The sequence below is a fragment of the Nicotiana tabacum genome, chromosome 9 (genome assembly GCF_000715075.1).
Source record: "Nicotiana tabacum cultivar K326 chromosome 9, ASM71507v2, whole genome shotgun sequence".
Taxonomy (NCBI): Eukaryota; Viridiplantae; Streptophyta; class Magnoliopsida; order Solanales; family Solanaceae; genus Nicotiana; species Nicotiana tabacum.
The window spans coordinates 70,453,363-70,467,074 of NC_134088.1; the positions used below are offsets into that span (position 1 = coordinate 70,453,363).

Sequence of the window (13,712 nt, forward strand, 5' to 3'; positions counted from 1 at the left end):
TTATTTGAGCGTATCAAGGCTCGCCAGTTTGACGATCCTCACTTGTTGGTGTTGAGGGACACGATGTAGCGGGGTGGTGATAAGGAGGTTGTGATTGGTGATGATAGTGTTATACGGCTTCAAGGCCGGGTTTGTGTTCCAAATGTTGATGGGTTGAATAATTTGATCCTTTATGAGGCCCATAGTTTGCGGTATTCCATCCATCCGGGTGCCGCAAAGATGTATCGGGATTTGAGGTAGCACTATTGGTGGATGAGGATGAAGAGAGATATTATTGAGTATGTTCTCGATGTTTGATCTGTCAGCAGGTGAAGTACGAGCATCAGAGACTCGGTGGTTTGCTTCAGAGGCTTGACATCTCGAAGTGGAAGTAGGAGCGTATTATGATGGATTTTGTAGTTGGACTCCCACAGACCTTGAGGAAATTTGATGTAGTATAGGTTATTGTGTAAAGACTGAACAAGTCTGCATATTTTATTTCAGTTGTGACTACCTATTCTTCAGAGCGGGTGGCTTAGATTTACATTCGTGAGATTGTTCGCCTTCAAGGTATGCCCGTGTCTATCATCTCGGATCGAGACACTCACTTTACATTGCAATTTTGGAGAGCGGTGCAGTGAGAGTTGGGCACACAGGTAGAGTTGAGTACAACATTCCATCCTCAAACGGAAGGGAAGTCATAGCGCACTATTCAGATAAGACGACATGCTATGTGCCTACGTTATGGATTTTGGAGATTCACGGAATCACTTTCTTTTGTTAACAGAGTTCTACTACAACAACAGCTTCCAGTAGAGTATTCAAATGGCTCCTTATAATTATGAGGCCTTATATGGGAGGAGGTGTCGTTCTCCAGTTGGTTGGTTTGGGCCTGATGAGGCTAGGCAGTTGGGCACTGATTTGGTCCGTGATACTATGAAGAAGGTCAAGGTGATTCAGGAGAGACTTTGTACAACTCAGTCCAGACAGAAGAGTTATACGGACGGAAATGTTTGATATGTAGCTTACATGGTGGGTGAGAAGGTTCTGCTTAGCGTTTCACCCATGAAGTGTGTGATGAGGTTCGGGAAGAAGGGCAAGTTGAGCCCTCGGTATATTGTCCCTTTTGAAGTGCTTGAGAGAGTTGGAGAGGTGTCCAACTAACTTGACTTGCCACCTAATCTATCGGGTGTTCACCTAATGTTTCATGTTTTTATGCTCCGGAAATATTATAGTGATCTGTCACATGTTTTGGACTTCAGCACGGTGTAGTTAGATGGGGACTTGACTTATGATGTGGAGCCGATGGCCATTTTGGACTGGCAGGTTCGGAAGTTGAGATCGAAGAATATAACTTCGGTGAAGGTTCAGTAAAAAGGTAAGACAGATGAGGGAACTACTTGGGAGACCGAGCAGGAAATGCATAGCAGATATACACACATATTGGAGACTCCAGATATGATTCTAGACCCATTCGAGGACGAGTGATTGTTTAAGAGGGGAAGAATGTAAGGTCTCGGCCGGTCATTTTGTGTATTGTAGCCTCGTTCCCCTATCTATTGCCTCTTCTATGTTCATTTGTATCTATGTTACTTGCCGGGGTAGTTGGATCGGTTTCGGGGAAGTTTCGAGATGAATTGGGACACTTAGTCCCAAGGTCGAAAGCTTAAGTTGAAAGAGTTGACCGGAGTTTGACTTTTGTGTAAACGACTCTGGAATGGAGTTTTGATGGTTCAAGTAGCTTTGTATGGTAATTTTGGACTTAGGTGTATGTCCGGATGTTGATTTGGAGGTTCGTAGGTTGATTTGATACTTTTTGGCGGCAGTTAAGAAGTTGAAGGTTTGCAATGGTTGAGAGGTTTGATGGAGAGTTGACTTTGTTAATATCGAATTCAGATTTTGGTTCCAGGAGTTGGAATATGTCCGTTGTGTCATTTGGGACTTGCATGAAAAAATTGAGATCATTCAGAATCGATTTGATATGGTTCATCATGAGTTTTAAAAGTTGAAAGTTCATTAGTTTTATTAGGCTTGAATTGGGTGTGATTCGTGATTTTGATGTTGTTTGATGTGATTTGAGGTTTAGAGTAAGTTCGTATTGTATTTTAGGACTTTTTGGTATGTTTGAATAGGATCCCGAGGGCCGAGCGTGTGATTCGTATGGTTGCGGATCATGTTTGGACTTGGGGGAAATGCTGAAGGTTGAAAGTTCTGGTGCAATCGCACCTGCGAGGATTTCGCCGCAGGTGCGAGGCCGCAGAAGCGACTTGGTTATCGCAAAAACATGATTGGCTGGAGATGGGGAGGAGCGCAGGTGCAAGGGATGTTCCACATCTGGGAGCCCGCATATGCGGGACATTGGGGTATAGGTGCGCATGCGTAAATCCACAAAGGAGATCGCAGAAACGGAAGGTTGCTAGAAGGTCAGGGACCGCAGATGCGGAAGCAGTCCGCAGAAATGGACTCACATATGCGGTGGAAGTTCCGCAAAAGCAGAGGGTCAGCTTTTGAAGGAAGCCGAAGATGCGGCCACCATTTCGCAGATGCGTTTAAGTGAGCCGCAGGTGTAGAATCGCTAGGCAAAACATAAATATGAGGGTTTGGTTATTTTTCTCATTTTGGATTTGTAGAGCTTGGCTAAGAGCGATTGTTTGGGGACGTTTTGCTACAATTGAATAGGTAAGTAAAGTTTGATCACTTTTAATGATAGATATTGATTACCCATTTATTATTACACCTAGTTTATGTGAATTTGAAGTAAAATTTGAGGATTTTAGGTCATGGGTATTGGAGAGTGAGATTTGGTGATTTGAGGGTCGATTTGTGGATGGAATTAGATGAAATTAGCATGGTTGGACTCGTAATTGAATGAGTGATCGGAATTTATGAATTTTATCGGGTTTTGGGGTGCGACCCCGAGGTTGACCTTTTGGGTTGACTTTGCATATTTGATTCAAGACTTTAGCTTTATTGTTTGGAATTATTTTCTATGGCTATTATTGACGGTATTAAGTTGCTTTGGCTAGATTCGAGTCGCTCGGATACCGATTCGCGTGGCAAGGGATTTTTCGAGTATTGGTTTGCGTATTTTAAGGTAAGTAACATATCTAAACTTATATTTGAGGGAAATTAACCTTGGGAACTACGTCATATGAAAGTTATCGAGGTGACGTACGCGTTAAGTGACATGCATGTGTGCGTATACCGGTGTGTTCATGATTTGAGGTGGCTTTTAGACTATTATGGGATTGATTGACTATCATGCCTTGTTATATCCGTCTTTCTAAACATATATGTTCATTTGAGTTCTGATTCATGTTAAAAATTATGTCTAGGCTATGTGTTATTTGTTTGAGACTATATAAGGTTATTCTTGTTATTTTTGAGATATTTGCCTTATTTGTACGCATGTTCTCAGTTATGATGCTACATCCGTGTTTGATATATCTATCTTGGTACGTTCGTATTTGATTCCTCACATGTTGATTGATGCCTCATATGTATAACATTGGTGAATTGAATATTGTGAGATGTGGTTAACTGAGACTTGATCAATTGTTGACTGAGCTTGGGCCATAAAGCCGATTTGGTATTGATATTGAGGTGATGTGTATGCCAGGCTCATATCGAGCTAAGTATTATTGATTTGGGCAAAGCGTGCACCAGGCCTCACAATTGGTCTATATGGTTATGATTAGCTCTTAGGTAGGATTCGCCCCTCTGGAGTCCGGCATACCAACAATAGGCGCAGACACAATATTTTATATACATGCTTGATGATGGACAGTTATACCATGCAACCCTATAGTGCTAAGTGTTGATGTGTGGTTATTCTTAATGGTTTCACAGTGATATTGTTGATTTTGACATGTATACCTGACATGTAGGCATAAAGATGTACCTTTCTCATGCTAGCTGGTAAATGAAGTGTCTTATCCGTGTTGGGCTTAAACTGTTATACTTGGAAAGCATGCCTAAATTCTTGAAATGTGAACAAGCTGAACATAGTATCATTGAGTTACCTGCTTCTACTATTTCTTTATGTCTGAACTGTTACTGGTTATTAATATTGGTCTCTGGCTGTTGTTTCTGAGTTTGTCACTACTTTCAGTCCACAGTTAGTTTTGTTACTTATTGAGTACATTGGGTCAGTTTTACTCATACTACACTCTGCATTTCGTGTGCAGATCCAGGTACTTCCGGACGAGGTATTCTCTAGAGTTCTGTTGCTACCAGCTTTTGGGAGACTACGGGGTCGCTGCTATACCATCTGCAGACCTTGAAGTCCTCTTTCATTATTTCTATTATTACTGTTCTACTACTCAGACAGTTGTATTGAGAATTTGGCCTTGTATTTTGATACTTTTTAATGCTCATGTGCTCGATTAGGGCTGTGCATAATTTGGTAAATACCGAATTACCGTACCAAAATCGAAAATTTTGGTATTCGGTATGGTATTTGGTTTAAGTTTAAAAAAAATGGTATTAGGTATGGTATTTGGTATTTTAAAATAAAATACCGAAATACCGATAACGTACCAAAATATATATTATATTATACAATACATATTTTATTAATTATAACATAAATATAAGATATCTAAAATTTTACTTTCGTTTATTCTCTAAGTTCATCAATTAACTCTAAGCAAGTAACAAGACATTTCTCTAAGTTTTCTCTCTCTAGGTTGGTATTTGCTGATTTTGGACAAAACTTTTGTCGACAAACATTTTTAATTTTGTACTTTTGAGTACTTTAATTAAGAATATTACTGTCTATGATTCTATGCACTAGTTAGTATTCAAACCGAATAAACCGAAGTTACCGAACTGAATAAACCGAAGCCAAAAGGAGAAAAACCGAACCATATCGAATTTAATTAGGTACGATATTGATATAGCATTTTACGAAACCGAATACTGAAAATACCGAACCGAAATGTCTAAAACCGACCGACAAACACCCCTATGCTCGATGACACTAAATCTTTGGGATGGTTGTAGCAATATTGTTGTTACTTTCTCAACTATTTTATGATATTTTCGATGTTAAGTTATTAAACTTTGTTTTATCAAATTCGTTGTTTTCATGTGGCTGTTGGCTAATAAGTAGTGTTAGGCGCCGTTGCGGCTCCGACAGAAGTTGATCCGTGATAAAGATACCTCAACGCTTTGGTTCAACAACAAAGGCAGGGGACACAGGAGGAGGGCGAGGGGGGAGTGTGGTAGGCGCATGTCACGCGTCAGAAATCTACCTCTTAAACCAAGTATGATACTTAAACCAAGTATCATCCCGAATTTCTAAACTGTAACGGAGCGTGTTTCTCTGTCCGAAAAATGATAGAAAAGAATTGCAAAGAATCATGCACCAGTAATAGCCAAACCTGAAAAAGTACACTAATGAGTGTTTATGATCAGAAACTGCCCAATGATCAAAACTCAAGGATGTTAATTATCAAAAAAGGAAAAACCACCTCAAAAAAGATGTTAATTTCTTGCAGATTTTGACTTAAGATAAGAAGAAAATATCAAAAATTTGAGAAAATATATAAAAGAAGTTTTTGGGCTTAGAGAAGTGCAACATCACTTTTCCTAAAACCATCAACTTGAACTCTGGTCTTTTTGTGTATAAACTTATATCTATGTAGGATTGAAACCCCAAATACCAAAGAATAGTTTAGAGTAAGCACAATTTTCACAAACATAGATGCACAATTTCATCCTCAGTACATAGAAAACTTTAGATTATCTCCCAAGCTTATGTAGAAAGTGAGCAAATATTTCACTTTCTTGTACTTTCCTTTTAATAGACTAGTAAAATCAAACCCGAGCATGTCCAATTTACGATCATTTTTTACCTATCATCATCCTATGCAACATGATAACCAAGTGTATCATGTTGACATCATTGTTTACACCGCGAACAAAAAAGAATCACAGTCCAATTAAGAGCTGCCATATAGAGAATTCAAAGATTTGTGCATTGCTGGAAATAATCCCTATTGTTTCAAGAGTTTCTTGTCCTGTTCCAAAAAGAGAATAAGAAACTAAATATTTTTAAAATAGTAAACATTAACTGATAAGATTTGTGCATTACTGAAAAACATCCCTACTTTGTATTCTTCAAAGAGCTTCGTGTCCTATATATTCCAAAATGCTTATTATAAATTAAACATTTTTGAGATAGAAAAAATTACTCATTGATAAAAGTCCCATAGCAAGATTTGAAAATTAGCTTTAGAGTAAGAGAGAGCAGACACTATATGTTTAAACTAAGCAAGGCCACTAACAAATTCTCTAAAACATATAAACTGAGCACTTCCCTATGAGAAAGAGAAGGATGCAGACGAAATTATTATGCTTATACCTGTTTTAAAGTGTAACTTAATGGTAGAGTTCTAATTTTGATTGGTTCTCTGCTAATAAAACATTGTTCAGTTGGAAGTTAACACAGATTTACAACAAATATTTAACATAGTGCCAAATCATAAGTTTGCACGTGTTAGTGTATGTTTATCGGATTCAGGATGTAAAAACCCTTGCTACACCTACATGTACATATTTTTTTTTAGGAAATTTCTAATGGCGTATGTATGTAGTTGGGAGTCTTAGACAGTGAATGTACCTGCACCGTTGCTTATACACTGACTTAGTCTCTGTGTCTGACGATAGATAATAACAATTTTTTTTACCTTTTTCTCAACTTAAATTTGTTGATCCTCTTTGCAGCAAAAAAAAAAAATTGTGGAAGAAATAGCAGAATTACTTGGCATTAATTATGTTGACACTGGTTTTCATATTCGACTCATCCACAAACACCTTTCAATAAAATAAAAAATAAAACATAAAATCCAAAACATATAAAGGAAATAACCCAACATCAAAACCTTTGAGAAGAGAGAGAGAGGGCAAATATTGGGAATGGGAGAGAGAGGGCAACGTTAACTGTGACTTGTCAGTTTCTTTTATATTATTAAAATGCAAGGGAGGGAACGTTTCATTATGGTGGTGACCTTTGGATTTCATAAAGAAACGTTTATTTATGGTGGCAACCTTTGGATGTGCCTGTTCAAGAAATACGTTAGGTTTTTGTTACTAAATTATTTTGCTAGAGAATCCACACTGAGATTGATGTTCTGAAAATTGCCGTATTGTATTTATGGTGTTGCCATTCAAACAGTAATACAGTACATCTTGGGGCTCAAAGAGTCACGTGAAGACAATTTAATTTATTTCCTTCATTGAATATTTTACGCAGACAACATCTAGCATAGTTCAAAGACCTAACTCTGCTCTGTCAAATACGTAGTGTACCGTACTGAATGCTAGACTTTATTACGATCTTTAGTCAAATGAGCACTCAGTCATATATTAATACTACAACATATTGCAGGCCAAGATTCTTCCTGTCAAATTAAGAAAACCAAATGGCAGGATCACATGTCTCTTCTTCTTCTTTTTTAAGATTAATAGTGGTGTTCAGCTTGAGCATACATCGACTATTTCAGCGAAAACATGCAGACTATCTCCTCCCACTAGCACGACTAGTGGGTAATGTTGTCAACTAAGGTTTATACAGATGGAAGGAAATGCCAAAGATAATTTGCAAATTCTGCTCAACCTCTCATATTTATCACTAACCAGATTATCTGATTATTCATGTAGAAGTTCCAGGAGGGGCCTAGATATGAAAGTAAACCAAATTTAACGCAAGCATCCCCACTATCATAAGCAGAAGTATAGACTTGCTGGAGTATTGCATTCCATTATTTTGACCAAGTAGTAAAAATGTTTTTCATTCGACAAGATAAATCATTGTTCTCTTAAAAGGTTCATATAGGGGTCAAGGAAGTCGACAATGATAACTGAAACTAGTATATCATTTACTAGTGGCAGAAAGGTTTACACCAGAACAAAAGAGGGAGCATTTATGTGGTGATATGTTTGTCTATTCGGGGCAAGAGCTCTCCAATTTTTTCCACTCTAATCAGGAGTAAAATGGTTCCCGTTGCTGAGGACTCACCCTCTATTCAGTTAAACCCCAAAAAAGCATGAAATTCATTAGATCATGTTTTCAGACAACCAAATGAGCTGCAGGATGTTAATATAAAAGTGATGAATAAAGCGCTAGATTAATCAATAAGGTACTTTAGAAAATAAGATACCCCAATGCTTTGGTTCAACAGCTAAAGGCAGGAGGACACTGGAGGAAAGTGTGGTAGGAGCATGTCACGTGCAACAAATCTAGCTCCTAAACCAAGTACCATCCCGAGTTTCTAAACTAAAACAGTGCGTATTTCTCTGTTGAAAAAAAGATCCAAAAAAGAAGAAAAGACAGAGAGATCCTGAAAGAAGAAAAGACACCCTATATTTCACTATTGATATGTTACTCCGAAACTATGTGTAATAAACTCTAAGGCAGCTAGTGACATGGTATTGTGTCTGATGAAGTTCTCATCAAATATCAGATTTCATGTTTCAGATACAGTTGACCAAAATGACAAAAGAATTGCAAAGAATCGTGCACCAGTAACAGCCAAACCTGAAAAAGTATAGTAATGCGTGGCAGCAAAAGTTCAAAAGAAATTACAGCAAGCAAATGAAGATGAAACTGGTGAGAAATAAGAGATCTAGAATCTCTATTTTGCAGCAAAGCACTGGTGTTTATGATCAGAAACTGCCCAATGATCAAAACTCAAAGATGTCAGAATGCAAACTTAAACCCGCATACTGTGTTACCTTGATCAAAACTCAATTATCAATAAACCCGCATTCAAGCTTGATTATCAGAATGCAATGAGGTTTTAAAATTAATTTATGGGTTTACTCTTAGTTGACTTTAAATTCTTTAAGTGCACCTTCATAGAAAAGATGAGAAAGGTACAACTAATTTTGTGCCATATTGACTAAAACTGAAAACACATTTAAACATTTATTTCTTTCTACCTCACCCTTATAAAGGAGGTGTCTTAGGACATTCTACTATGATCACCAATCACTAACGGACGGTCATTTAAAAAGGAAAAAACAACTAGCTAGAGTTCTCATACAAGCTGCATTCACAAAGAAGGAACCGACTTATCAATTCACTCGTGCCAAGTCAAAGGAAGTAGAGATGAACTGCAACGACTACACAACCAGAGCTGGGCAGTTTAATGACCTTTATTAAAGGTTCTCTTTGTAGTTTTTAGCACTGTGTAGCTCAGATTTATACTTATGTCTTTTGTAACTACTGTAATTTCTATCCTCGGCTCTCAATAATAGCATGTGATAATTCCTCAAAAGAAAATGGTTATTTCTTCCGGATACAAAAACGTGCAACTTCCAACTATCATTAAGAATGTCAATGAGGCACCATCAACAGCTGGGCATTTGGTCTAGTGGTATGATTCTCGCTTTGGGTGCGAGAGGTCCCGAGTTCGATTCTCGGAATGCCCCATTTTATTTAAAGAACATTAGTCTAAGATCTGATAAATCAAAAAGCCTCTGTCGTTTCTTCTATTTTAAATAGAAATTTTACTTTACATAGGACTTCCCCTTGTGAAGCAGTGCAGATACAAGGTAACACAGTATGCATCTAAAAGAATACCTACTCAATGCCCTATTTAATGAATTAAACTTCTACAAGTATAAATGTGGCAGGTTTGAGCAAGTAAGATGGGCTGGTTTTGCACTTCTTGCAGTTCATTTCCACTTCCCTTCTTGACTTATGAAAAGTTTTTTTAGCAATTTGTAGGTCAATTTGTTGGTTATGTCTTTGTAACTACTGTAAATTTGTATACTCGGCTTTGCATAATAATCTCTGATGATTTCTCACAAAAAAATTGTCATTCTTCTAGACAACAAAATGAGAAACTTCCAGCTATCATTCAGATTGTAACCGAGGGATCATCAATAGCTGGGCATTTGGTCTAGTGGTATGATTCTCGCTTTGGGTGCGAGAGGTCCCGAGTTCGATTCTCGGAATGCCCCCCTAATTTTTGAGTACTCTTTTTAATCCTGAAATTCTGATAGCAACAAGTATTCTAAGGATAAGGTAGGATTTGTATTTTATTGTTACCAAAATCAATCCACATTTGAGATTGATGTTTTGTTACCTGCAGAAAGCTCATCAGGCATTTATGCTAGTAGGATAGAACACCTTAGAGTCATGTATATACAACTCAGTGAGACTGGACAAAATTTCTTCAGCTCATGAAATAACCAAAAAAATAAAAAACTCCTATGCAAATTGATATATATATATATATATATATATATATATGGGTTTTGCTAACCTATTACATGGTTGTAGTAGGTTAGCAATGTATGCATATTTGGTTTTCCTAAGATACCCTTATTATTTAATGCCGGCATATTAAACTTAAGGATTTTTTTGTCCATTCACCAAAATTCCACCATTAGCCTAAAAAACAAATCCACACTTAAGTTGCAGAGATCAGTTCTTTGATAATTTGAGCTTCATCTTCTATTTTCAAGAACAATCAAAATTCCACCATTAACCTAAAACACAAATCCACACTTAAGTTGCAGAGATCAGTTCTTTGATAATTTGAGCTTCATCTTCTATTTTCAAGATCAATTTTGTAATCAAAATCTAAATTATCCATGAATTTCACCAAAATTCCTCCAATTTCTTCCTCTTCCTTTTAACCAAATATTGAAGTTTTATTTTCCTGATGTCCATACATGTTCAGACATGTTACCAGATTTTAGTAATTAAACAAGTAGAAATGATGGGAAGCGAAAGTAGCAGCATCGGCGCTGGTGGTGGGTCACACTCGTCGCAAGCACCGCCCAGATTGGTAAAAAAAGAAAATTGGCAAAAAGACTACACCATAGTCTGATCAACGAAGGAAGAGACATTAGAAGACTAGACTTTTACTTTCATTACAGTACTTGTCAAGGTGCAAAGAGAAAAAATATTGAAAAAATTCAGAATTTGGGAAGAACCATGGTTGGAGATGGAAAATGAGGTCTGTGATATTTGTTTCCGGCCAGAACAATTTCAGAGTGGGAAATGGAGAGATGAAAGGGTGGAATTTTGGTGAATGGACAAAAAAATCCTTAAATTTAATGTGGTAGCAACAAATAATAAGGGTATTTTAGGAAAACCAAATATGCATACATTGGTGGCAACAAATAATAAGGGTATTTTAGGAAAACCAAATATGCATACATTGCTAACCTACTACAACCACGTTTTGTAGTAGGTTAGCAAAACCCTATATATAATCAAATTGTCAATGCAGACAACCTAGAGTTAATTCTTCTTTAAGGGTCTGTCTGGAAAACCGCCAGGTAATTGGAATTTGTGTAATTACTATGGTAGTTGTAATTACGACGATCTGTTTGTTTGTCATAATATAATTATAGTGTAATTATAAGTGTATTGTTTGGTTGCACATGTGTAATTACACAGTTATATTAAATTTTAAATATAAATTTAATTATGAAAAATTAAAAATTATAACAAAATATGCCTTGATATTTAATCTGGCATTTAAGTTATATATTATTTCTTGAAAATATATTAATTGACATGTTATTTCAAATTAATAATATTTTACTTTAATTAATTATAAAAACTAAAAGTACATATTATGTAAGAACATCATGGACTGTATGCTTGATAAAAATATTAATATTTATAAATATAATGCCATAACATTACTCAATTGTCTTACGAAAAAATAATCTATCAATTCCAACTGAAAAATGAATGGTATGCAATCTTAGTTAATAAGTCAATACTACTAAACCAAATAAAATAAAACCGAAAATATTACATAAATTCAAAATCCAATAAAAAATTAACATAATACTCTATTGTAAATTCACAACATAACATAAAATAAGTTTCAACATAATTTAAGTAAATATAATTCAAAAGAAAGGAAAACATAAGTCTATAACCTCATTCAACAGTGATATTCTATTTTATGATATCACTTATTATATGCCAAGTTTATTAATGACTCATTATTTCTAATATTAGGATGTGTAGTTTCAAAACTAGAATAATAACACAATTATGCTAAATGAAGAAAAAAAAGAAAAAAAAAAATGAGCAACTACATGGAATTATAAAATATAAAGGTTGAAAAATGAAAATAATATTGATATATTAAAAAATAATCTATCATTTTAATATAGTTAAATTTGCATATAACCACATCCAATAACAAAGTTCAACTTTAAAGACATCATTCATTATAAGTCAAATTTGTCGATGACTTATTCATCTAAGATTATGAGGTATAATTTTAAAAAAATATTAAACTAATAACATAGCTAAGTGTAATATAAAAAATAAAAAAAATATTTAAGAAAGGAATAAAATATAAGAAATCATGTAGAAACACGTGAAGTAAAGGTTGGGAAATGAGAAATAAGGAAATAAAAGATAAATAATATAAAAAGAATAATATTTGTAAAAAAAAGAATTTGAAAAGTTAAAATAAAAATAAAGTAGAAAGAAAAAATAATAGAAAGAAAAAGTAAATTAGAAAGCAAAGAAAAGAGATTAAACAAATAACCCTGTAATTACACCATGTAATTCTCAGCCCCCTTGAGAATTGGAGACTGTAATTACACCACCTCAATTACACTCAATTACAAACATGCCAAAACTGTGTAATTACACCCAAATCCAATTACATGATGGCTTTCCAAACAGGCCAAAAATTCCTATTCAGAATGCATTCTCATTGTAAGTCAACTAACTTTTCAGCCAAATTCATTTTTAATATCTCACCATGTAAGATGAGATTCCTCCCACTATCAAAGAACACAAGGTAAACTCATATGGATCTAAAATCTAAAAAATTAAAAGAATAAAAATAAATTAGAAGAGACCAACTAAGTTAAAATCCATTGGATCTGAACGAACAAATATAAAAATAAAACATGATTCAGTGAGGCCAGCTGATTTGTGCTCACCTACCACTTTACCAGATCTGAAAGTCCAAAATCCACATAGAACTCCTAAGTGATACAAAGGAATTGATTGACACAAGGTGCATCTCAACTATGAAAAGTGAAAGTCTTGAGATAAAACAGTTTTACATTTTCAATTTAAGAGAGTAAACAAAGCCTGAGAATTGTTAATCAGCAAATGTATATTGCAGTTTTGCCTTTGTTTCAATTAGAGAAAGTAGACAAAACTAAGTGACAGTTAGCAAATATATTTGTCCTTCAGCAGAGATTCATAAACAGGTTCATTTTTATGGATCATGGAGGTAAAAAATAATGGCCGAAATTATCGATCTATGGCAGAAAAGTGTTACCAAAAATCAAGGATTGCTCTAGTGGTATGTTGTCTGTTTGGCGTGACAGCTCAGATGTTATTTTGTGAGCCAGCTTACTTATAAGGAGCTGCAAAATAAAAGACAAACAAGAATAACAGACCTTAATCAAGAAGGTATCTGAACTAATCTAGAAATCAGAGAAAAAGAAAAGCAGAGCCAATGTTTTCCTCTTTATAGTTCCTAAATTAGCGTGTTCTACTTAAGCAGTGACTTCAACTCAAATTATGGGGCTAAAATAAGATGCATTAAATCATCTAATGCCAGAAATCTTATTTCATCACCAATAACAGTTCTTTGCGACATTTCGGAATTCAGAAATCCAAAGGACTTGGGTTGATAAGAAAGGATTTCTGATAAATATACCAGGCTGATAGCTCTGTAGGAATCAGAGAAATTGAACAGTAAAGGAAAGGCCGCAAAAGC

At 35.4% G+C, this 13,712-nt stretch overlaps 1 long non-coding RNA gene and 2 other non-coding genes across 3 annotated transcripts in view; 2 read left to right on the forward strand and 1 right to left on the reverse strand.

The window, feature by feature from the left end:
* Nucleotides 1-9,345: 9,345 nt before the first annotated feature.
* On the forward strand, nucleotides 9,346-9,417 carry TRNAP-UGG (transfer RNA proline (anticodon UGG)). The gene has a single exon. It is a non-coding gene; the product is annotated as a tRNA-Pro (tRNA).
* Nucleotides 9,418-9,879: 462 nt separating this feature from the next.
* TRNAP-UGG (transfer RNA proline (anticodon UGG)) lies at nucleotides 9,880-9,951 on the forward strand. Its single transcript has one exon. It is a non-coding gene; the product is annotated as a tRNA-Pro (tRNA).
* Nucleotides 9,952-12,841: 2,890 nt separating this feature from the next.
* Nucleotides 12,842-13,712, reverse strand: part of LOC142164233 (uncharacterized) — a 6,741-nt gene continuing 5,870 nt past the window's right edge. Inside the window, exon 2 of the long non-coding RNA XR_012694928.1 lies at nucleotides 12,842-13,356. This is a non-coding gene — a long non-coding RNA (uncharacterized LOC142164233). The remainder of the gene's footprint in view (nucleotides 13,357-13,712) is intronic.